This window comes from Peromyscus maniculatus, chromosome 1 (assembly GCF_049852395.1).
Source record: "Peromyscus maniculatus bairdii isolate BWxNUB_F1_BW_parent chromosome 1, HU_Pman_BW_mat_3.1, whole genome shotgun sequence".
Classification (NCBI taxonomy): domain Eukaryota; kingdom Metazoa; phylum Chordata; class Mammalia; order Rodentia; family Cricetidae; genus Peromyscus; species Peromyscus maniculatus.
The window spans coordinates 96,700,587-96,727,205 of record NC_134852.1 but is presented as its reverse complement, the minus strand read 5'-3'; the positions used below and the strand labels follow the sequence as shown (position 1 = coordinate 96,727,205).

General features: G+C 40.9%; 1 pseudogene; it reads left to right on the top strand.

The window, feature by feature from the left end:
* Nucleotides 1-3,628: 3,628 nt before the first annotated feature.
* The window catches only part of LOC102919211 (vomeronasal type-2 receptor 116-like), a 35,988-nt pseudogene continuing 12,997 nt past the window's right edge, over nucleotides 3,629-26,619 (top strand).

The following is a 26,619-nucleotide window of genomic DNA, read 5'->3' as shown; positions in this document are numbered from 1 at the left end:
TTGGTTTTACAACCAATGAGAAGGCAGAACAAAAAGTCTATATAAAGACAAACAGACAGGAAGTAGGGCTTTTTCAGAGAGGTCTCTTGGATTAAGAGTCCAGCTGTAGAAGCTGGGTAAGGCTCTTACCTCTGATCTGTTGGCTTTCTTCTTTACATTGGTTCTGTGTTTCTTATTTAATAAGACGGTTGGTTACATCTACACTCCACCACTTCCCAGCTGTTTTCTTTAATTATGCCATTGTCAGTAGGGTAGCAAGATAGTTCAAAGTGCCATTCAATTACCATGATTCCTAAAGCAAACAAGAATACAACAAAGAAAGAGAACTACAGACCGATCTCCCTCATGAATATTGATGCAAAAATACTCAATAAAATACTGACAAATAGACTCTAAGAACACATCAAAACAATTATTCACCATCATCAAATAGGCTTCATCCCAGGGATGCAAGGGTAGTTCAACATACAAAAGTCTGTCACGGTAATACACCATATCAACAAACTCAAAGAAAAAAAACACATGATCATCTCACTAGATGCTGATAAGGTATTTGACAAAACACAACACCCCTTCATGATAAGGGTCTTGGAGCAATCAGGAATACAGGGAACATACCTAAACATAATAAAGGCAATTTACAGCAAGCCAACAGCCAACATCAAATTAAATGGAGAGAAACTCAAAGCAATTCCACTAAAATCAGGCATAAGGCAAGGCTGTCCGCTCTCCCCATACTTATTCAATATAATACTTGAAGTTCTAGCCAGAGTAGTAAGACAACATAAGGAGATTAAGGGGATACAAATTGGAAAAGAAGAAGTCAAGCTTGCCCTAATTGCAAAGGACATGATAGTATACTTGAGTGACCACAAGATTCCACCAAGGAATTGATAGAGCTTATAAACACCTTCAACAACATAGCAGGATACAAGATCAACTCAAAAAAAATCAGTAGACCTCCTATATACAATGGACAAAGAGCTGAGAAGGAAATCAGAGATACATCACCCTTTACAATACCCACAAATGACATAAAATACCTTGGGGTAACACTAACCAAGCAAGTGAAGGAACTCTATGACAAGAACTTTATATCCCTGAAAAAAAAATTGAAGAAGATGTCAGAAAATGGATAGATCTCCCATGCTCATGGATACACAGGACTAACATAATAAAAATGGCAATTTTACCAAAGGCAATCTACAGATTCTATGCAATCCCCATCGAACTACCAACACAATTCTTCACAGACCTGGAAAGAATAATACTCAAATTCATATGGAAAAACAAAAAACCTAGAATAGCCAAAAACATCCTGTACAATAAAACAACTTCTGGAGGCATCACAATCCCTGACTTCAAGCTCTACTATAGAGCTACAGTAATAAAAAACAGCCTGGTACTGGCATAAAAACTGACATGTAGACGAATGGAATTGAACTGAAGACCCTGAAATTAATCTGCACACATATGAGCATATAATTTTTGACAAAGAAGCCAGAAGTGCACAATGGAAAAAAGAAAGCATCTTCAACAAATGGTGCCAGCATAACTGGATATCAACATGTAGAAGGCTGCAAATAGTTCCATATATATCACCGTGCACAAAACCTAAGTCCAAATGGATCAAAGACCTCAACATAAATCCAGCTACTCTGAACATGCTAGAAGAGAAAGCAGGAAGGAGTCTTGAATGTATTGGCATAGGAGGTCTCTTCCTAAATATAACACCAGTAGCACAGACACTGAGACAAACAATCAATCAATGGGACCTCTTGAAACTGAGAAGCTTTTGTAGAGCAAAGGATATGGTCAACAAGGCAAAGTGACAGCCTACAGAATGGGAAAAGGTCTTCACCAACCCCACTTCTGACAGAGGGCTGATATCCAGAATATATAAGGAACTCAAGAAATTATACATCAAAATGACCAACAGTCCAATTAAGAAATGTGCTATAGAACTAAACAGAGAATTCTCAACAGAGGAAACTCAAATGGCTGAAAGACATTTGAGGAGTTGCTCAACATCCCTAATTATCAGGGAAATGTAAATCAAAACAATTCTGAGATACCACCTTATGCCTGTCAGAATGGCTAAGATTAAAAACACTGAAGACACCTTATGCTGGAGAGGATGTGGAACTAGGGGAACTCTCCTCCACTGCTGGTGGGAATGCAAGCTTGTACAACCACTTTGGAAATCAATATGGTGCTTTCTTAGAAAATTGGGAATCAATCTCCCCCAAGATCCAGCTATACCATTCTTGGGCATATATCCAAGGAATGCTCAATCATACCACAAGAGCACTTGCTCAGCTATGTTCATATCAGCATTGTTTGTAATAGCCAAAACCTGGAAACAACCTAGATGCCCTTCAACTGAAGAATAGATAAATAAATTGTGGTACATATACACAATGGAATACTACTCAGCAGAGAAAAAAAGGACATCATGAAGTTTGCAGGCAAATGGATGGATCTAGAAAAAATCATCCTGAGTGAGGTAACCCAGACTCAGAAAGACAAACACAGTATGTACTTACTCATAGGAAGATACTAGATGTGGAACAAGGATGACTGGACTGCTACTCACATCACCAGTGAGGCTACCTGGAAAACCGGACTCCAAGAAAGGCAGGGGGATTGCCCAATGATGTAGAAATGGATGAGATCTACATGAACAGCCTGGACATGAGTGGGGGTAATGAAGTGTGAGGGTCGAGCGAAAAAGAGCTTGGGGAAACAGTAGATCCCAGCTGGATTAAGAACAGAAAGGGAGAACAAGGAATAGTAGACCATGGTAAATGAAGACCATATGAGAATAGGAAGAAGCAAAATGCTAAAGAGGCCCACAGACATCCACAAAAATACCCCCACAATAGACTACTGGCAATGGTCAAGAGAAAGCCTGAACTGACCTACTCTGGTGATGGGATGGCCAAACACCCTAATTGTCATGCTAGAAACCCCATCCAATGACTGCGGGAGCTGGATGCAGAGATCCATGTTTAGACCCCAGGTGGAGCTCCAGGAGTCTAATTAGCGAGAAAGAGGAGGGTTTACATGAGGGAGAATTGTTGAGACCAAGGTTGGATAAAGTACATGGACAAATAGCAAAAGAATGGAAACACATGAACTATGAACCAATAGCTGAGGGGCCCCCAACTGGATCAGGCCCTTTGAATGGGTGAGACAGTTGACTGGCTTGATCTGTTTGAGAGGCATCCTGGCAGTGGGACCACGTCCAAAGGTCATTGCATGAGTTGGCTGTTTGAATCCTGGGGCTTATGCAGGGTGGCTTGGCTTAGCCTGGGAAGAGGGGACTGGACCTGCCTGGACTGAGTCTACCAGCTTGATCTCAATCCTCAGGGGAGGCTTTGCCATATAGGAGGTGGGAATTGGGGGTGCGCTGGAGAGAAGAGGAGGGGGACGGGAGGGTGGAGAACAAGGGAATCCGTGGCTGATATTTAGAACTGAATTGGATTGTATAATAAAATTCAATTAAATAAATAAAATTTTAAAAAGAGACATATGTTTGTGTACAGGCATATTTGACAAATAGTTTTCTATGAAGCTTTACTGTAGCAGTTTTAACAAATGCTCCCATCTTGTTAACATGATAAAGATGTTCTCTTTGATATTTTTGTTCTTTGTACTAAAGTTTTTTTGTTTTGTTTTCTTCAGTTTGACTGATCTCAGGTGCTTTTGGAGATTAAAATATGTGGGGAGGAGATAAAGAAATTGTTCCTTTTTCTTCTATTTATGCAGTGCATGGTCATGCAAAAACTGAATGTTTCGTTAAGAATATAGATAAGTAATTACTTTTCACTTATTTATTTTTTATTAATTTTTGGTATAAAGAATATATAATATGACTGGATATAGGCAGAGCACCATTATTCTCTTCAATTTACACTCCCTTATTACTTAGGAAATAAGCAAATTTATGTTATTTTACTGCTGATCACTTCCCTGTTCATGGTGGTTTAGATGGTACCTTGCATGTCTTTTTAGATTCACATTTTTTTTGACTAGAATCTGAATGATACACACTGTCTACCTGTCTTCTATAGGGATACACTATATAGTAACAGTTCACACTGTATTCTGTCAATTGATGTCCCTGAGAAACACAGTCCAGAGCACCGCCATGAGTTCATATCTTAAAGACTGAGTAAGTTTTTGTTTCAATGGTCTGCTAGTATTTCTAGCATCACAATGGAATGTCCAATTCCTGTGAAGGGAGGACTTTCATGTTTCTGGCTTGCTTCATAGGAACATTCTTAATATAACACTGTATTTTTATAATGAGGATATTTACCAGTTGGGTAAATGTCATTTGTATTTAAGAAATGAAAAGATGTACCTGTGTTTATTGTTTGTCATAAAAATATTTGAGTGTGGCATGTTTATTGTAGTAATGTGACATTCTAGAGAGAAGAAAATATCAATTTTTTTCCTGACTCTTTCTGCCACACATGCTATTCCATCACAGTTCACCTAGTAGATATGTGATATCGAGCATTTCTTGTTCTTCACAGGCCTTATAGAAAATTAGGAATTTTTGTAACAAGTTAGAGTGTTTAAAGACAACATACAATATTAATTTATTCTAATATCTAATTAAAGAATTTATCGAATGTACAACACCAATATTTTGCACCCACGGGTTTTCAGAAATACAATCCCTCAAAAGAATTTTTGTTTTATCTACTTTCTGGCCTGGCCAATACATTTCTAGTATTTCTTGGTGTGTGGTTTTCCAAATTAGATTTCACATGTGCCAACTCCTCTGATTATTTATGTAATTAGAAGTTTTGTGGATAATAAAACACATTTTCTTCTGAATTTTTTATTAGTTAAAATGTGTAATTTAAATAATACAAGAAAGAATGTGTGGCTTATTTTATATATTCCATTTATTTATTTTTCAAAAATTTCTATAGATTGGATTTTAAGTTTACTAACGTGCTGGCATCATGAATGGCTGAGCTTCAGTTTGAAACTCTATGTATGTTGTGCATGTTATAGTGAATTAAGTTATTCACAGTGTGCTTTTTTGATATTGGGATTATGAAATCACAATTTTTCCTGACATTCTCTTCTTTATCCAATATGTGATGTAAATGTGTTTGGCTCCTATTCCCTCCTACCTAGATGTAAAATGTTGTCAGGGAAATGAAGTAACCAATCAAACGCCATTTAATTTCCAAGACTATGAGATTAATAAAACCTGTCCTGCTTTGGAGTTGATTGCCTTGGGTACAATTTTACCACTTGTTTAATAGTTTTATACAATAAATTTTTATGACATTGGCTCTCCTGTGACACTTCTTTAACTCATCAAATTTAACTTGTACTGCTGATATGCTCATGGATATGTGGCCTGTCACTTGTCTGATTTGACACTCTAGAGCCCACAGCCTTTCACCCTCTTCCAGCATGTATCAAGTGCCAATACTGATCCTTTTATAGTCATTTACGTGAATAGGGAGGGAGAGTTGGTCTAGTTTCTTTTTTCTCTTTATAGATAATGGGTTTGCACAGCACATCAAATTTATAAATTTGAATAAAGCAAGAAAATACAAATGGGTTCAAGGAAAAAGAAATTGAAATGATCCACTTAGTGGTAACCAATAGATTTCATGACATAATCAAACTTTTATTTAGGTTATGAACAAGCAATGGTAATAAAATTTTGGCTTAAAAATTATCAGGGCCATTTAATGAGAATGTGATGTCCCTTTCATGTTTGGCAGAAGAAGACGATATGGTACATTAAAAAGAACATAATCTTTAGCTAAGCATCCGATTTTCCATAGATTAAAATAAAAACCCAAAGCTGATGAGTGAAGGTTTATTGAACAGATGATGAAATATGGAAATATTGATGAAGTTACAAGAAAATAAAGATTTTTAAAAATGTAAACACTAAACAATCAAAGATTTGACATAGAATCTCTTAAATACAAATGAGGAGATAATAATAGTTTATGGAAATTGAAAATATGAGTCCATAAGAAGATTTAAACATTATTGGAAAGACAAAGATCTATGTAATTTTAGATATTAACTTCACAGGACAGTAGCACCACTGGTTTAACTAAAGATTTCAAATTTAAAACTGGAGAAAACATCCATCAATGCAATGCATCACAAAATGTCAAGGCACTAGAAACCAATGCAGGTTTTGGTATTGCTGAACAAGAATGAAACAATTAGGAAATAGAGGAATAACACAAAATACTGCACAATGAAGTTATTCAAGCATGAGTAGGACAATTACAGGACACATACGTGGCTCTGTCAATTGGATACTAGCTGCACAGCAACAGTGTGAGTTAGTGCACACTATGTTAACATGGTCATCAAGCAATAGCATACACATGAGAGGAAGCAAAAGCCAAAAGACTCAATAAAAAACAGTGAAATGATACAGATTATTGTTAAATATGATTATCAAACTGAATGAGAAAATATACCAAATGATCTATATGGACAGCAAAAGAGCTTGGGGGCAGAAAACAATATGGTATATTAAAGAGAACATTACCTTCAACTGAACTACAGCTTTTCAAATAAATGAGAAATATGGAAATATTGATGATGTTACAAGACAATAAAGATTTTTTTAATTTGAACACTAAATATCAAACATTTGATATAGAATTCTTTAAATACAAAAATGAGGAGAAAATAAGAGTTCATGGGAATTTAAGGAAAACTCCGTAAGTAGGATAAACACAAATTCTAAAAGTTAATTAGGTAGACCAGTAAAATTCTAAGTTCAGTTGGCTGAATCCAATTTAGTAATGTATAAAACTCTCTGAAATAATGTCCTAAGGGCCCCAAAAGACTGATGCAATTTTTTAGGCTTCTTTTTACCTTTAATTTATTTATTCATATTTTATTTCAGTTTATTTTTTTAGATGAGGTTTCCCTGTGTATAACCCTGGATCATTTGGAACTTGTTCTATTGTCCAGGCTTGCCTTGATCTACAGAGTTCTGCCTGCCTTTTGAGTGCTGGTGTGTGCCACCACCACACAGAAATACCATTTTTATATTTTACAGTTTCATACTATTAGATTAACACCTAGATGACCCTCTCCTTTTTCTGAAGCCAATCTGTTTACAAGACTTGTTCTAACTTTACAATATCAAGGCATATTTGTTCAAGCCAGAACAATCCAACACTAAGTAGTGCTGTAATCTGAAAGACCCTAACCCTTCAGGCTTATAGCCCCCAAGCCCCAGGAGAATGAGGACCTAAAAAGCTAGTTCTAAGGGCAGACTGACTCAGCCATTACTCAACCATCCTTACCACAATGTATGGAGATTTCTGTTAAGATATGTTACTCAACTGTGACTGGGATCATTGCAAGTGTTCCAGGAAAGACCACTGTAACCTTTGTGTAACCTTTACTCCCGCCCTTATACCCCACTTGAGGTTCCGGGAAAAATGTGCATATGGACGTAATTGTACCTATCCTGTGATTAGGCCATGATCTTGTGAATCGGAATGAAATTGCATGAAAATTGTAATCTTATGGCTTTGTATGTTTTTTTTTCCTTTAAAAGTACCTATATGGCTGCAATATGGCTTGACTCTTGCCCTTGGGAGGAGAGTAGCCCGACTGTACAGCACATCAATAAACCTCTTGCTGTTTGCATCAACTGGACCGGAGTCTGGATTCTTGGGGCACCCAACTGAGAAGGTAGTACCCTAGGACTGGGGGCTATCATTTGGAGGTCCCACTGAGATCTTGGGGTGCCCCTGGCCCCCCACTCTGGGGCCAGTTGGGGGTAAAAATGAGCTCGATCTATGTTTCATGTTGTGTGTTCTTGTCCTTTATCTGGTCGATTTGACATCTGTATTCTGTGCCTGCGCAAGACCTGTATCTGAATATTGGGACCTGTGAGGGGAGCAGACATGCTCAGACATCTCTGCATCCCCATTCTGGAGGTCTCCTCCGGAGTGATCTGGAGGAAGGAGATGGATATAGTGTCTCTCTATATGGGAGGAGCAAGGCTGTTCGCGGCCACTCCCATCTGAACCTGTACTTTCGGTTTGTAGCCAATCAACCACCACGCAGACTCTGTCTATCATTGTCCTCTTTGTGTTTTATCTGTCTTTGCCTCTGCCTCTCTTTCTCTCTCCACATGGGCCAACAACTAACTACCCCCCTAAATTTGACTTTAGATAGCTGGAGAGATGTCCTCGCCTGGGCTTACAATGCCTCTCTGGAAGTCAAGAAAAAGAAATGGATCACCTTCTGTTGCTTGGAATGGCCAGCCATTGAGGTCAGCTGGCTGGGGGATGGGACCTTTAATGTTGATGTCATTCTGCAGGTGAAAGCTCGAGTCTTTGACCAAGGACCACATGGACACCCAGGCCAAAGTACCTTACATTTCAGTCTGGGAGAGTTTGGCCAGAGACCCACCTGTCTGGGTGAAGCCGTTCCTCCCTGCTTAGCCTCCCCCAGCAACACTGGGGACCTGACCTCCACTCCCCCCTTCCCAAACTCCCCTTATACCACTATCCCCTGGTCCGCACACTCCCCTTGTCCCTTCAGCCCCAGCTGTCCCCCGACTGTCTCCCAGTTCTTCCACTTCCTCCCTTTACCCTCTTAAGGATATCTAGCATGAAGAATCTAAAGAGAAGAAAGCCCTGGTCCTTCCAGAGGACCAGGGAGATTTACTAAAGGAATTGCCCCCCGCCCCCTACGCTGAACCGCCAACTCGGAGAAGGGAATCCTCCAGAACAGCTCCAGAGGCAAATTTCCCCGGCCAAGACCACTCTCCCTGCCAGGACCCCTCCCCCCTCCCAGTAGCCACTGCCACCGCCTCCACCACTACCATCTTCTTGGGGCTGAGCAGGTGTGAGGAAGCCTTCCCCTTGACTCGTCCCGACTGAGACTTCAACACCCCCTGTGGTAGGGAGCGACTTCATCTCTATCACCAGATTCTCCTGGTGGGTCTCAAAGGGGCAGGTAGTCGCCTCACCAATTTGGCTAAGGTACGTGCTATAGTACAAGGGTCAGAGGAAACTCCGGCAGGGTTTCTAGAGAGATTAATGGAGGGATACCTCATGTATACTCCCTTTGACCCCCAGGAGCCTGACACGCAGGCCAAAATCATAATGTCCTTCATTGGACAATCAGCCCCCGACATTCGCACTAAGCTACAGTGGCTGGAAGGGCTTCCAGGGGTATACCTTGCCAGACCTAGAAAAAGAAGCTGAAAAGATTTTCAAAAAAAGAGAGACGCTGGAAGAGAAGGACGAAAGGCTATGCAGAGAGCAGGAGCAAAGGGAGGAAAAGCTGCGTAGGAAATAGGAACAGAGAGAGGACTTAAGAGACAGAAAGAAAAATAGAGAATTGTCTAGAATCCTGGCCACCGTAGTCTCAGGGACAGAGCAGAATAAGCCTAGGTAGAATAGGAACCTGGGAAACAGGAGGAGGCCACTGCTGGAACAGGACCAATGTGCCTATTGCAAAGAAAAGGGACACTGGGCCAAGGAATGTCCACTCCGTGTTCAGAAGATAAAAACACACAAGCCTGTCCCGGTACTGTCCTGGGAAAAAGATTAGGTGAGTCAGGTCCAGGAGCCTCCCCCTGAGCCTCAGGTAACTCTTAAAGAGGGAGGCCAACCAGTGACGTTCCTGGTTGACACAGGGGCCCAACATTCGGTCCTTACCCAGACCAAGGGGCCTCTGAGCTCCAAAACATCATGAGTCCAGGGGGCCACTGGGGGAAGACTATAAAAATGGACTTCGGAGAGAGAGGTCCACTTATCCACGGGAAAAGTTACTCATTCATTCTTGCTGGTAACAGCCTGTCCATACCCACTGCTGGAAAGAGATCTTCTCTTCAAGGTAGGAGCCCAAATTCACTTCCAAGAAAAGGGAGTCTCTGTTATAAACCCAAAGGGTCAGCCTCTTCAGGTACTAACCCTGAGTCTGGAGAATGAGCACTGGCTACACGAAACCCCTCCAAAATCCCTCTGAATGGACCCCAAATGGCTCACCAACTACCCCTTGGCCTAGGCAGAAATAGCAGGCATGGGTCTGGCCACCCAGCAGCCACCACTGGTGATAACTTTAAAGCCTACCCCCGTGTCCATCAGCCAATATCCTATAACCAAGGAGGCAAAAGAGGGTATAAGGCCTCACATCCCAAGACTCTTACAATTGGGCATTTTGAAGCCCTGCCAAGCAGCATGGAATACCCCCTAATGCCAGTCAAGAAACCTGGCACCAATGATTATAGGCCGGTTCAGGACCTGAGAGAGGTAAACAAAAGGACTGAGGACATTCATCCTACTGTACCCAACCCTTACAATTTGCTCAGCACCCTGGCCCCAGGACATGTCTGGTACACCGTACTTGATTTAAAAGATGACTTTTTCTGGGCCGGGTGGCGGCGGCGGGGGTGGGAGCAGCGGCGGCGGCACACGCCTTTAATCCCAGCACTCGGGACACAGAGGCAGGCGGATCTTTGTGAGTTTGAGGTCAGCCTGGACTACAAAATGAGATCCAGGAAAGGCGCAAAGCTACACAGAGAAACCCTGTCTCGAAAAACCAAAAAAAAAAAAAAAGACTTTTTCTGCTTGAGATTGAGCCCTCAGAGCCAGACCCATTTTGCCTTTGAATGGAAAGATCTGGAGTCTGGATTCTCAGGGCAGCTGACCTGGACCAGACTGCCCCAGGGATTCAAAAATTCCCCCACCCTGTTTGACGAAGTGCTGTGCCAGGACTTGGTGGATTTCTGTGTCATCCACCCAAACCTGACCCTCCTCCAGTACGTGGATGATCTGCTCCTGGCAGCAAAGACAGAACAGGAATGCTTCCAAGGTACTGGGGCCTTGCTAAAGAGACTAGGGGAACTGGGATACCGGGCTTCAGCCAAGAAAGCCCAGATCTGTTAGCAGGATGTGACTTACTTGGGGTACCTTCTACGAGAGGGCCAGAGATGGCTAACTGAAGGAGGTAAACAGCCCGTGGCTCTTATATCCCCTGCCCTCTAGCGTTAAGAAGCTGAGAGAGTTCCTAGGGAGTGCAGGCTTCTGGAGCCTTTGGATACCGGGGTTCACAGAAATGGCAGCCCCATTAGACCCCCTCATGAAGGCCAATGCTCCCTATACCAGGGGCGAGAAGGAACAGCAAGCCTTTGATAACATCAAGAAGGCTTTATTGTCAGCCCCCACGTTGGGCCTCCCAGACATGAAAAAACCGTTCACCCTATATGTGGATGAATGAAGAGGGATAGCAAAAGGAGTTCTGACCCAACAATTGGGCCCCTGGAAAAGACCAGAAGCCTACTCTTCCAAGAAACTGGATAATGTAGCATCAGGATGGCCTCCTTGTCTCCGCATGATAGCCGCAGTGGCAACCCTAGTCCAAGGCTCTGATAAACTCACAGTGGGGCAACCTCTCACAATAATGGCCCCACATGCTGTAGAGACAGTAATCTGGCAACCCCCCAATCGATGGCTCTCAAACGCCAGAGTCACCCACTACCAGGCCATGTTACTGAACCCTGAACAGATCTGGTTTGGGACAGTCGCTTCTCTCAACCCAACTACACTGCTTCCTGAGAAAGGAGAGGAAACTGCAGTAGAGCACGACTGCCACCTAGTGCTGCCTGAAACCCATGGCACTCGAGAAGACCTGATGGACCAGCCACTTCTGGAAGCAGCTTCCTGTATCAGGGGGAACAGAGGGCAGGCCTTGAAGACAGCCAAAGACACTTTCTCTGCATGAGTGGAAACTTTCCCTATGAAGAAAGAAACCGCACAAGTGGTGGTCAAGAAGGCATCTTAGAAGACATTTTCCCCCGTTTTGGCCTGCCCAAGGTCATAAAGTCAGATAACAGCCCTGCCTTTGTTTCCCAGGTAAGTCAGTTGGTGTCCAGAATATTGGGGCTGGATTGGAAGCTACACTGCGCATATAGACCCCAAAGTTCAAGACAGATAGAACGTACTAATAGAACCCTCACTAAATTAGCTATGGAGACTGGCACTAGAGACTAGGTTGAACTCCTCCCCATGGTCTTGTTCCAGGTTAGGAACACTCCTGCTTTCTTTGGATTAACCCCCTATGAAATCCTTTATAGGGGCCCTCCCCCTATAGCAGACCTGTTGGGGCCTGACATAGACTCCTTTGCTACATCCTCCAGTCTCCAGGTGCGACTGAAGGCCCTACAACTCATCCAGAACTGAGTCTGGAAACCGCTGGCAACTGTGTGCCAGGCCAAACCACCTAGTGTGCCTCATCCCTTCCAGATTGGAGACTCTGTCTATGTCCATAGACATCAGACCAAGACCCTGGAACCTCGCTGGAAGGGACTTTATACCGTGTTGCTGATCACCCCACCTGCTGCAAGGTCGACGGAGTCGCTGCCTGGATCCACACCTCCCATATCAAGCTGGCACCTGCTGAGACCAACAAGGACTCCACGGCCCCCAGATGGAAGCTTCAGCAAACTCAAAATCCTCAAAAGCTCAAAAGTGTGCGTGTCTGACACTGGTCTTCATAATGGGGATGACACTGTCTATGAATAACCCCCGTATACCAAGAACAACTCCCTGGATCCTAACTGTTGTAGGCACTGATGTCGTTCTGGATACTAAATCTTTCACTGGCCCCATATGGATTTGGATGTCCAAATGAGATGCAAGCAGACCTCAAGAAGATCCTCGAAACTCTAGGTGAAAAGATTCAGGGTATGGCCTTCTTTGATGACTGGTATGTTTGCCTTGGGAACAAAAACACTTGCCGCTCGGGGTGTAACTCCCCACGGCAATTCTACTGTGATAAATGGTGTTGCTGAGATATCGTCTTTTGGTAGAATGGCAGGGAACTATAGGATACCATAATTTTAAGATTAAAATTTGCCAAAAGAAAACGGGGGAATGAAAGACCCTAACCCTTCAAGCTTACAGCTCCCAAGCTCCAGGAGAATGAGGACCTAAAAAGCTAGTTCTAAGGGCAGACTGACTCAGCCATTACTCAACCATCCTTACCACAATGTATGGAGATTTCTGTTAAGATATGTTGCTCAACTGTGACTGGGATCATTGCAAGTGTTCCATGAAAGACCACTGTAACCTTTGTGTAACCTTTACTCCTGCCCTGATACTTCACTTGAGGTTCCAGGAAAAATGTGCATATGGACATAATTGTACCTACCCTGTGATTAGGCCATGATCTTGTGAATCGGAACGAAATTGCATGGAAATTGTAATCTTGTGGCTTTGTATGTTTTTATTTTTCCTTTAAAAGTACCTATATGGCTACAGTAGGGCACGACTCTTGCTCTTGGGAGGAGAGTAGCCCAACTGTACAGCGCATCAATAAACCTCTTGCTGTTTGCATCAACTGGACAGGAGTCTGGATTCTTGGGGTGCCCACCCAAGAAGGTAGTACCCTGGGACTGGGGTCTATCAACCTTAGTTCTTAATGTTTCTGTCCTGCCAGCTGCTCCCCAAAGAACCACTCAAAGACTAAATATCAACTATAAATGATCAGCCCAAAGCTCAGGCTTGTTACTAGCTAACTCTTACATTTTAAATTAACCCATACTTATATCCAGCCTCTGCCACAAGGCAATATTTTCTTTCAGTGTGGCACATTCATCTTGCTTCTCTCTACCTCTGCTCATGACTCCTGAAACTCCTGTGACTCCATCCTTCTTCTTTCTTCCCAGCATTCTTTATGCTTATGTCTGGCTGTTCCACCTAAACCTCCTGCCTGGCTACTGGCCAGTCAGCTCATTATTAAACCAATCAGAAGATGCCTTGGCAAAGAAATATTTTCACAGTGCACAAAAAATTATTTCATAACACTGATATCTAACTAATCTTTGACTGTGGCACTCTGTATCTGCTCCCACCAGTTGCTAGATAAAGTCTCTCTGGTCTCTCTGATGATGATTATGCTAGACTATGGACCCAGGACACTCTGCAGTTAGGACAAAATGTAGGTCAAATGTTTTGTGGCCAAGGTGGTATCCCAATCACTTGAGTATTGGTGGAAGTATTAAGGTAAATCCATGTAGTTAAAATGGGGGTTTATTTGGGGGTTTTACTTACAACAAGTAAAGGGGAGAGGTTACAGTGTCTAGAAGAGGTGAAGTGCAGTCCAGCAGTGTTTTCCAAAGAAATCCATTTGGCCTACCATCCATCATCCAGGATTAACAGGAACCAAGAGAGCAGCACATATGCATCTCAGGTTTTAAAAGCATCCATCAGGGCCCCACCTAAGGGGCAAGTCATAGGTAGGCTTGACAGTTGCTGGAAGCCTCACCTATGTTAGTACTTCCAGGTCAAAACTAGAACAGCTACCTGCTATATCTCTCCCTTTTAGCTAAATAAGGAAGTTCTAACCTAAGACAAAACTATTTACAATATGAAGGATTATCAAATACTGTCCAGGAGGAATAAGGTTTAATGACCTAGTCAATTTGGATCTACAACCAACGTGATCAACATTAAACAAGACACATACTAAAATCCAGAGAAGTCTGGAGCATAGGTAAATGGCACATTACAAAGATCATTCCAAAAGGTGTCCTATCCTAAAGAACCACCAAACTCTAATATTCAATATGTTTTAGCTAAGGTACAAGAAGATTGTAAATATAACTGTTAGCCTTCAATCCCATCAAAGACTGAGAAGGAATATAATAATACCTATAAAACAGGAGAAGGGTACAAGCAACTTTCAGGAGTCTTGCGAGAGTAGAAAGAGATAGCTTGGAGCCTGGACAGTCACCTAAAATTTCTCAGCATTGTTGGTGAATTCAAATTGGCTACAGGCCTAGAGTACCCGTCAGACCATTTTACTGTCAGCAATTGAGGCATGGGTAGTTCTTTGCCCAGTAATCCATTTTGTGCCAAGGTGAAGACAATCTTCCAATCAGCAATGTCTCAGAAGCCCAACATTCTCTCAGGATCAAATTGGTGCTGCCAGGAGCAATCATGTCTTATGTCAACAGAATTCCAAGTTATCAAAACATTTAAATGATATATTCTCCAGGTCAATGTAGTGTTTGAGGATTACCTATCCTACTGACATATGTTTCTTTAAGTATGGAGAACCTAACTAACATAACTATAGAGAGGACAAGCATAGGTGAGTATAAACTTTTAAGTCTTATCTACCTAGATAACCTAAGGACTAAGGCTTCACATAAACAGGGTAAAAAATCTGTAAGCAATTGTACAGTAAAAGGACAATGACCTCAAAATTGTGACAGTACACAAAGTAGCTAAAGCAAAGGTAGGAATGCATAGTACAATATGAAATATGACAATAATCCTATATATATATATATATATATATATATATATATATATATATATATATCCATCTTAAACAGAGGTAGGGCATAATACAGTATGACAAATAGAATTTTACATTTGTGTCAATATACCAAACATTTCAAATAAGAGCAGAAATTATGTACAACAAATATGGGTCTATATTTGTAACAATATACAAATTATCTGGAATAAGAATATAAAAATAGTTTACATTTGTATCAATATATAAGAATCCATAACTATGCAATTTATCTAAAGCTGATATTTTACTAAATTAGTTTACTAGTATATACAATAATCTACCTTAATATGTTATACCTATCTATTCCCTCCCCCCCTTTTTTTCTTTTCTTAAAGGGAATATCAAGTCCAATGTTTTATTCTATCCCAACCCTATTACCGTTATTCATAACACTCAGAAACATGAAACCTTTGGGGAAAAGAGGTGTCCTTTTCTTAGAATTGCTTCCTGATGTTTGGGGCAATGGTATCTCTGTGGTGTTCTGTAAGAAAGCTCAGATAGTTAAGTCTCAGTTGACTAACTGTAGATTCTGCAGACAGTCTCAGAGTAATGGGTAAAATTGTCTAATATGCTGGTTAGAAGTGTAGTATGATGATGAATAGCATGGCATCATTTTGGACTGGGTAGAGTTATTGTGGGGCCCCATATTCCTTCTGGAGACTTCAGAGATTACTACTGGAAAAACTTATTTTTTACCGTGAAAAACTTGAACATTATTAATATCAAAATGGAAAGTTTGGATTTAAAGATGACATGACACATAAGAAAGGATTCTGAGAAATCAAGATTAATCATGCAGAGAATTAGAATATCGAAGACAATGTTGCTTTATTATTGGTTTTCTTCTGTTTCGCAGCAAACAGATCTTTTGATATGAGACAGAAGAATTTCTCAAACTTTTCTTTTCTCAATACAATTGGGTTTAGAGAAGGAGTGAGCCAATTCCAACTCCAAAGCCAGCTTGGCATATAATTGAATCAGAACCACATTTACTTTTCTACATTTAAAGAGATATAGATGTTAGGCAGTAAGATTTTAACCTGTGTAAATTGGTAGCAATGGACTCTTTCTGCTGTAGATGTCTGGATATCCAAGGCCTTATGATTTCTGGAAGATGGGTATTTCCATTATCCTGTAAAGGCAAAAACAGAACCCTACCCCAACCCTTGTTTGTTAAATTTTTATTACAACTTGTAGAGATGTCACTTTGGTGGATAAGCTTTTACTTCTCATCAAGAGGTTTCTCCTGTTTAAATCAACATTTTATTAATATTGTTGGTATTCATAGCTTTTCTTCTCCTGCAGAAACAAAACCAAAACAACTTCCCCAATTTAGGACATATCATGGTTTCCATTTGAGATCAACACATCTTTGAAATAAACCAGTTGATTTAGTTCAAAAGTTTTGTCTGTTGTCCAGTGTCTCTCTGCTGCTGTTGTTCCTTTATCCTCAGCATTGAGAAATTTCAAGGTTAATAAAACAATATGCAATCTATTTCTAGGAGTCATTGTTACCTGTTGCTGTTTATTTTGCACATACTTAAAGTTTGATTGGATCTTTCTATGACGGCTTGGCCTGTGGGAGAGTATAGTATACATGTAACATGCTTTATATTGTAATAAGAAAGATAAAACTGTCTCATTTTATTGGAAACATATGCTGGGACATTGTCTGTCTTAATTTGTACAGGTATTCCAATGATGGTCATAACTTCTAATAGGTTTGTAATCACAGAATCTGCCTTTTCAGAACTCATAGGATTTGCTCACTGAAATCCTGAATAGATGTCAATGGTATGGTATACATACTTTAATATTCCAAATTCTGTGAAATGAAACACATCTATATGCCAAATTTCATTTCTTTGTATACCTTTTGGATTGCTCCCTGCAGGTGATGGAGTATAGAGTTTGGTTATAGAAGCAACAAATAGGACTTTTTTTTTTTTTTACAATATCTTGACTTGTTGCCAAGTGATGGGGAAATCCTTCTTCAAACCTTTGCTTTTTTCTGTTTGATATGTTGTGTACCCCAATAAACTTATCTGGGGATCAGAGAACAGAACAGCCAATATATTAAACATAGAGGTTATGTAGTAATGGCAAACACATTTAATTCTAGCATTCCAGAGGCAGATATCCATCTGGATCTGTATGAGTTCAAAGCCACACTGGAAACAGCCAGGTATGGTGACTCACGCCTTTAATCCCAGGAAGTGATGGCAGAAAGCAGAAATGTATATAAGATGTGAGGACCAGGAACTGGAGCTGGTTAAGCTTTTAGGCATTTGAGCAGCAGTTCAGCGGGATCCATTTGGATGAGGACACAGAAGCTTCCAGTCAGAGGAAATGGGATTAGCTGAGGAATTGGCAAGGTGAGGTGGCTGTGGCTTGTTCTGATTCTCTGATCTTCCAGAATTCAATACTTGGCCACAGGTTTTTTTTTATTAATAAGAAGTTTTAAGATTCATACTACAGCTATTTACGTGGTATTTCTTGTGAAATTATGAAGTTTCTAGCATATTACCTATTAGTAACTGATCAATCTCTAGAGGACCTGGCAGACCTATATGGGATATGATATATGTTTTATATAGGATGATCCCCATTTCTGATGATTTCCTGCAATTGTATAAATAATGAAGAGAATTTTGTATTATCAGGAATAAATTCAGCAGTTTCAATATGTAAAACAACTCTCTCTTCATATGGAGATTCAGTGACACTATTGAGGGGTTCTGTGAAGTCCATCAGTACTATAAGAATGGTATATAGTTCTTCCTTCTGTACAGAGTTGTACAGACTTGGAACCACTTTACTTAAGTCTCCTGATCTGTATCCTACTTTCCCTGATTTATTTGCATCAGTATAGAATGTGAGGACTCCAGAAATTGGCTTTTTTTTGCACAATGTGAGGAAGAACCCATTCAGTCATCTTTGTAAATTCTATTCTCTTGCTTTTGGGATAATGTTTGATAATCTTTCCCCAAAAGTTACTGCAGGTTCTCTGCCAGTATTCAGTATAATTTGAATTTAAGTAAGGAAATTTCCATAGTAAGGAAATTTCCTCATTAGTTAAAGGTACTACACTTTCTTCTGGGTCCATTCCTGTCAACCGGTGAAGTCTTAATTTATTTTTTGAATCAAATCAGAGATCTCTTCTATATAAGTCTTTAACTTCTTATTTGGTTTACATGGTAGAAATATCCATTCCAATATAATATCTTCCCTCTGCATCAAAATACCTGTGGGGGAATATCTGGAGGGAAGTCAGGCTTCAGCCTTCCTCTCTGTCCTTCTGGCCCTATACGTTCAACCCATTTCAAACTCTGTTTTATCTGAGATATGGTTCCATTCCCTAGAAATTGGACATCTACCTCTTAAAGAGGCCAACTCAGATGCCATGATTTGGGTGTAATTATAGTCACATCTGCACCCATGTCTACAAGGCCCTACAGAACAAGGCCATTAATTAAAATTCTAAGCTTTGGTCTTTGGTCACTTATGGAAGTCTGCCAAAATATTTGTTTTATTGTGTTTTCTGGAATTTTTGATTCATCTATCATAGCTGTTCTATTATCCATTACAGTGTTGTTCTTTACATTAGGCATTGGTTTATTTAATTGTCCCGAAGAGGAATTTCCTCCACAGTGACTGGAACTGTCTGGACCATGTTTAATTCCCACTAGCAAAGGTTTACTTTTTATATTTCTTAGTGAACATCACTCACTGGTCCAATTTCTGCCTTTGCTGCATCTTCTATATAATCCAGAAGTTTGGGGTCTCCTGCTTAGGTTATTTCTAAAAGGAGTATTATTTCTAGAAGCATCCCATGTACAGTTTTTACTTATATGACCTAGTGCACCACATTTAAAACATTTGTTATTACAGGGCCTTTTTTCACCTCTGGTATCTGCCTCTCCTATCCAAGCCTGATTACTATAGTTAAGAGACTAAACACAATTAGTAAACTGAATCTATTCTACCAAAAGAGCTTATCTGATCTTTAATGGTGTAGGTATTTTTTTGCATTCTGTATTAGCATTGTTGAATGCCAAGGACTCAGTTAATATTTTTCTTAATTGTTTATCTGACACAGCATTTGTTAAAGCTGTGGTCAGCCTTTGTAAAAAAAAAATTATGGTCACTGAAATATCTTCATGTATATGTCAGTTGGTTTTCTTAGCTCTGGAATTTTTTCCCAAACATTTAGAGCTGCTTTATCACATAGGGATATTGTATTCTCATCATAAGCGGCTTGTACATTCCTATCAGTGAAACGTCCCTCACCAAGAATTTGATCTTGGGAGATCTCAAAACCTCCAGGCAGCTCCAAGACCCCCTCAGCACCTCTGCAGCTGTGGAAGCAGCATGATCAGGGAAACAGGCAGCTTCTCAGCAGCCTCTGAAAGCAATGGTGAGACTGTGGAAGCCTTGGGCTGAGGCAGGGAGCTGGTGTGCAGGGAAGGGTGGAAAGCCACACTCGTGTTGGCATTTTACTAGTCTGGGGGCTATGCTTGCTGGGAGATCTGATACTGGACTCAACTGCTCCCTTGCTTCAGGAATGGAATTGCAGAGGTGCTCCCTGGTTATACAGAACTTGGCAGGTGGATGCAGATGCCCGTGAGCCTTGGAGTAGGAAGGAAGGGAAGGGAAGAATAGTACCTGGAGGTTATGGGCTGTATGGGTTATATGGTTGAATGGGTAAGCGTTTGGTGCATAGGAAGGTTGGGAATTTTAAAAAGGAAAGGGAAGTGTGGTAAGTGTGGAAAGCATGCCACAGCAGCCACAGGCCTTTGGAGTTTACCTCATGTGAGTACCAGATATTGGTTGAAGTTTTAAGGTAATTCCATGTAGTTATAAGGAGGGTTTATTTGGGAGTTTTACTTACAACATGTAAAGGGATAGGTTACAGGGTCTGGGAAAGGCCAAGTGCAGTGAGCAGTGTTCTCAAGAGAACTCCACTTGGCCTACCATCCAACATCCAGGATACAAGAAACCAAGTGAGCATCACATCCAGATCTCAGGTCTTAAGGGCTTCAATATAGGCCCCGCCTCAGCACGGGTCATAAGTAGGCATGACAGTTACCAGAAGCCTCACAGTGGGTAGTACTTCAAGGTGAAAGATGGAATAGCTAATCACTACACTTGAGGACTTGTCTGGTTAAAGAAGATGGCTGCTTCAGGATCCATTCCCACATTACTAAGAGGTTTTGCTAGGTTTACACTCATAGATTCCATGGAGTTTCCATTGCTTTAGGTTTCTATCTTGTCTCCAAAATGCCCAATATTTCCAGTCATTTCTCTCAGTATTTTCTCCCTTCCTCCAAAATACCTGATCCATCTTGTTCCCAACCCTACCCACCTAAGTCCACCTGAAAAACAATATTCTATTTCTCCTCCCAGAGAAATCTTTGCTTCCCTTCTTAAGCCCTCATTGCTACTTAGCCTCTGAGGTCTGTGAATTGTTGTTTGATTATCCTTTACTTACAGCAAATATCTACTTATAAATGAGTACATAATGATAAGTTTTCTGTACCCTGAGAATAGGTTTCTCTACCAACACAGTAAGGCAGATCAAGCTGAATTAAAAAATAAAAGATCAGATTTTTTTGGATCAATGCACTCCACAGTGAGTCCTTCAGCCTCTAGAGAGCAAGGCAGGGGAAGAGGGTATCAGGAGGGGGCTGAAATACCCTACAGGCATAGGAGGATAATGTGTCCTCTATAAGCTGGGTTGATGCCCAATTATAAGCTTTGGGTGGGGGCTTGCGAAGCTGGCAGCCACAGGGGAGGAACTGCGCTGGGCAGGTTTCTGAGAGTACAAGTTTTGGAGAGGGAAGAATGACCACATCAAGCAGGGGTGAGCTGGAGATCCCAGCCAAACATCCTTACTTTTTTGGATACATGGACAGTGGTTCAGCTTTCACTACTTCCTGCTGTCATGGAACAAATTGAGAAGGAGGCATCAGGAGTCGATGAGCTCATGCTCATCAGGAGGTACGGGTGAAGAAGCATTTAGTTAACTGCTATCCTGGAGACCCTGGGATACTTTTCCATGAGGAAGTACAAAAGGCAAACTAGGGGGAAAAAGGCAATCATTCATTATCAGCCCAGTGAACAGAATTAGCCATAGAATCAGTCATAATCTCCATGGGGCTAGCCATGAAGATTGTTACCACCAGCCCTAATAACGTGAGTATCCATAGGAAGAGTGAAGACTGCCAGAAAGCCTTGAATGTTGAACAGGTCCAGGAAGAGCAAGCTGCTTTATTTGCTGTCAAGGTTCTGTAAAACAATCTGGGACTTGGTATGTGAAGGTAGCAGTTGGAGCAGTCATTAATCTTTAAATAGAAATCTGCTCAAATGGAGGAAAGTTAAGAGCAGGAAATAAAGTTAATGACTTTTAGGGGTAATTTTTTTAGGTGTACAATTGAAATTTCCAGGTCCACAGCCCTGGTAACTAGGGGAAGTATGTTCCAAAATCAGGAAAAGGAGAAGAGGTCATATCCCCATCAGGAATAGGAATGTGGGAAACAGGTTTGTTGACTGGAAATACTTCTCTGAAGTCAATTTTGACCTGTGAGAAGTGGATTCAAGTTGATCCCCTGAAGCTTATAAAACCTTTTATTTATTTATGTATTTGGAGGCAAAAATTCCAGATATCTTAGCATGTTAGCATTGTAATTATTTGTAGTCTGTCCTGAAATTCACATTGTAGGAAAAGCAATAGACTCGTGCCTCTGAGTCACAGTAAAAGGTTGTGAACTTAAAAATAATTTTGGTTAAAAGTATTAAGATTTTTTTCCAGAAGTCTGGATGTATATAGATTAAGCAAATGTTCTAAATACAATCAGAAGCATTTTTAACTTTATATAGAACCAACCATAGGGAAATTTAAAATCTTGAGATTGTGACTATGATAATAAGAGCCAGTGTTAACAAGAGCTAGGTTAATAGCTTATTAGAACTTTATTTATTAATATTCAAACAGTGAACCTTTGAAGTATTAATATAACAATAGCGTAGTGAGGGAAAGTAAGAAAGGAAAGAAATCTGAAACATTTTATAAACCTTAGGTTGTCTTTTTATGCCCTCACAAATTACATCCACATACCTCAAAACAACTTTTCAGACACATGCCACCCAAGATTCATGTCCATAGAGCTTTAAAACTTATATTTACATACTTTGAAGAATATATGTATATTGATAAAACATATATACAATTTATATTTATAAAAATGTTTTAAAATATTTTTAGCTCTTTAAATCTCATGCTTTTATAACTTTAGACCTTGTGCAAGCTATCCACTATTTTTTATCCAATTGTTTACCATGAAACATTGGTGGTTGATTACTCAAGCATTTAATATAAAGCAAATTATTTGAAATAAAGGAATACTAGAAAGGTACTTTGAAATCTCATTGGTGAGTTCATCTCTTTTTGGAACCTGATAGCAAAGCAAACTGTTTTTATACATTGTAGTAGCTTTACGGAAGTGAGGCTTGTGGACTGATTTTTACATAAAAAAAGAGAACTCAGAAGGCAGTTGAATCCTTGCAAAACTGGAACTGGGTGTTTGTTATTCTTAAAGCTACAGTAAATCAATATCCTCAAAGACCTGAAAAGGATAATTATAAATCTAAATGGTACATGTATCAATTTAAATGGCAGAGACCCATTAACTAAACAGATTAACACAGGCTCTGGTGATCTTTTGGGGTAGTAATTGTAGATCTTTGGCTGTCATACAGGACAGCATTTAATCTTTAGCTGTCATAGAGGGCAGCATAGGACTTTGGTTGCCAGATCCAGGTCTGAGATTATTTCTCTGAAAAGGAGCAATTTAGGGGATTGACCTCACTTTGATCAGGCAAAGTAAGATGATCAATCCAAAGTATCCACAGTTTAAGCAATGCTCTACCAACTAGCAAGGCATGGGGCAGTTTTCACTCAGGCTTGGTGTTACCATAATCCAGATGGGGCTGTCATGCCCCATTTACTTTTATTTTTGGTTACCTTAAGGTTTCTCTCTAAGAAGAGGCAGTTCTGTCTATTATTGGAAGCTTAAACATTTTAAATGCTAAATTTTGAAGATCTCTGAAGAATATATTGTAATAGAAATTTCATTTTTAATGGCTTGTTTTAGGCTTAGGCTTAATTTTGAACACTTGAACAGAATGAAAAGTAGGGCTTATTTTTATAATTAATTATATTAATATTTGTAATTAATAATCTTAGTTTTTAGCAGGACTATGAGTACAATTTTAAACATATTAAATAATTGATTATTTATAAGGTGACTGACCATTCACTTGTAGTTCTTAATTACATTTAATAGTTTACAATAAGCTAATAGTTTTCATAAGACTAAGATTTTATGCTTTCTCTCCATAAGGTTTATCTTTTCAAAATAATTATTTTGAATTATTTTGATCTTCTTGCATCAAAAATAAACTTTTCATCATGGAAACAGTTCATAGAGAGACTGGCAATTTTCTTGATTTTTCCATAGTGCACCATGCTGATCTGAGTGACATCTAGTCCAGGGTTGCTGCTCAGGTCCATGTCTGGGTACATTGCCTCATAGCAGCCAGGGTCTTGGCTGATGGCCATGGCTCCTGTTAAAAACCATGGCCATGTAGATGACTGGGGTCTGGTTAGTCACCTGAGATCATGTCAATGTGTGAGGATCATGCCACTGCTGGGAACAAACTGATCGGTGTGTTTGCTTCTCCCGCCTGTGGCTAGGAGACCTCTCAGCATGGGTCCCTGCCTAGGGCCATGTGTGGGTTTGTGACCATATAGTGGTTAGGGTCTGAGGTTGTGTCCATGGCTCCTGTTAACACTGAGGGTTCTGGAGATCCTCAGGGACTGGTCATCCACCAGAAACCATGTTGGTGGCTGAGAGCCATGTTGTTGCAGTGGCCATCCTGATCTGGGTGGCTTGTGCTAACAACTGAGCAAAGGTGATTTCCAGGCCAGAGCTGCTGCCAAGGGCTAGGTCTCGGTCTGTGCTCCTGCTACATCTGGAGTCTATGATGATATCTATGGCCCATATTAATACACGGGCTCATTGGACATTAATACATGGGCTCATTGCTGTGCTGAACCTACCCTGCCCTTCACTGATCATGGGATAGCTGCCCCCAGTCCTCACTAGATACTGTAGCAAGACAAGTGGCCCTAACCCTCATGGGAATGCTTGGCCCAGCACTAGGGAAAGATGGCTCCACCTCTCACCATAGGTGTGTACCTCATCTGGGCACTACACTAGAGATGATCCTATAGTGAGGGACACAGGTGAGCTGACCCTGAGGGCTTAAGAACAGGAGAGCTGACCCCACCCCTCTCCTCTGCCATGTGTTGGCAGGAGTTGAGAGAAAAGATGTCACTCCTTCCTCATCCGTCACTTCCTGTGCCAGATGAGAGGGGTGGCCCCTGGTCCCAAGAGCCAGATGACTAACGCTGACCATCACCTGCTGCAGAATGTGAGAGAGTAGGCTCTACTTTCCATCTTGGCAGCACACTAAAGCTGACCCCGTTGTTGGGGGTGGAAGTAAGCCAGCTTTAAGAGTGTAAGAGAAAGAGCAGACCCTGTTCTGCCTCTTATGCACCCTACAGCAATCATGAGAGAGGGCCCTGTACTTCCCCTGGGCAAAACATTAGAGCTGGTCCTGTTTGTGTGAGTGTGGGTGAGCCAAATATGAGGACCTGAGAGCAGGAGAACTGGTTCCATTCCTTGCTTCAGGCTGCATTGCTTGAACTAGCCAAGGCAGTGCTGGAGAGCTCACCTAGGTAGTGATGATGAGGGAAAGCTGGCAGGCTGATCAACCCAAGTACCACCCAAGCACAGAAGCAGCACTATGAGATGGACTATTCCAACACCCAGTGAATCTACGAACTGTTGGAGTATGTGAACAGGATAGACCTATAGATTCAAAAGAGGAAGTTCTCAATGACACAGGAAAACAGCAGGATATCCTAGAGAAGCCCAAGTGATAGCCCATTATCAGTGGTGAGGCAGAAATAAGAGACTTCTAGCCAGACCAATGACCCAGGCAATGAACACTTGCAAGTAAAGATGAATGAACTAAAGGGGTAACTGTGACTCAATGGACTATACTACACCTTTCACAACACCATTCTTTTCCTTATTTTGTTGTTTCTTTATGTTTTGTTTTGTTTATGGTTTTAGCTTTTCTTCTAGTTTATTTTTCATTTTATTTTACATACTAATCACAATTCCCCCTGCCTCCCCTTCTGCATCCCACCTTCCCCCATCTCCCCTACATTCCTCAGAGAGGGTAAGGCCTGCATTGGGGAGTCAACAAAGTCTAACACACAATGTTGGGGCAGTACCAAGCATCTCCACCCTGTGTCAAGGTGGAGCAAAGTATCCTACCCTAGGGAATTAGTTCCAAAAAAAGCCATTTCATGCAGAAGGGATAAGTTCTGATCCCACTGTCAGGGGCTCCCTAACCAGATCTAACCACATAACTGTCACTCACATTCAGTGGACCTAGGTTAATCCCATGCAGGTTCTCCAGGTAACAGGCAAGAGTCCATGAGCACCCACCAGCTTGGTTCAGCTGTCTCTGTGGTTTTCACCATCATGATCTTGACATCACTTGCTCCTCTGATCCCTCCTAAATTTCTTAACCTGAAGTCTAGGAGTTCAACCCAGTGCTTGGTTGTGGATCACTGCATCTGTTGCCATCTGTTACTGAATGGAGTTCTATGCGGACTATTAGGGTAGTCATTAATCTGATTATATGAAAGATGAATTCAGTATAAGATTCGTGTTATACCAAACAATACAAATCAAGAGAAGGAAAAAAAGCCCAAAGAAAGCTCAAGAATCAGAGACCCACTCATTCATCCACTCAGAATTCACACAAAGACACTAAACTGACAGCCATAATACAAATACAGAGGTCCTAATCCTGAACCATGCAGGCCCTGTGCTTGTTATCTCACTCTCTGAGTTCATATGAGCTTTGGAAATAGTGATTTAGAGGGGCTTGTATTGTTGTTGTACAACCACTGTGGTTCTTACTATCTTTTTGCTCTTCATTGTGAGGAGGCTTCAGCTCTGAATGGAGAGATTTATTTAGTGCTGGTTGTTTCAAGATCTTTCACCTTCTTTATAGTGTCTGGTGGTGGATCTCAATAGTTGTACCCATCTGCTGTAGGATCAAGGTTCTCTGATGACAAGGGAAGAGACACTAGTTTTTAAGTATAATAGAATATCATTAGGAGTC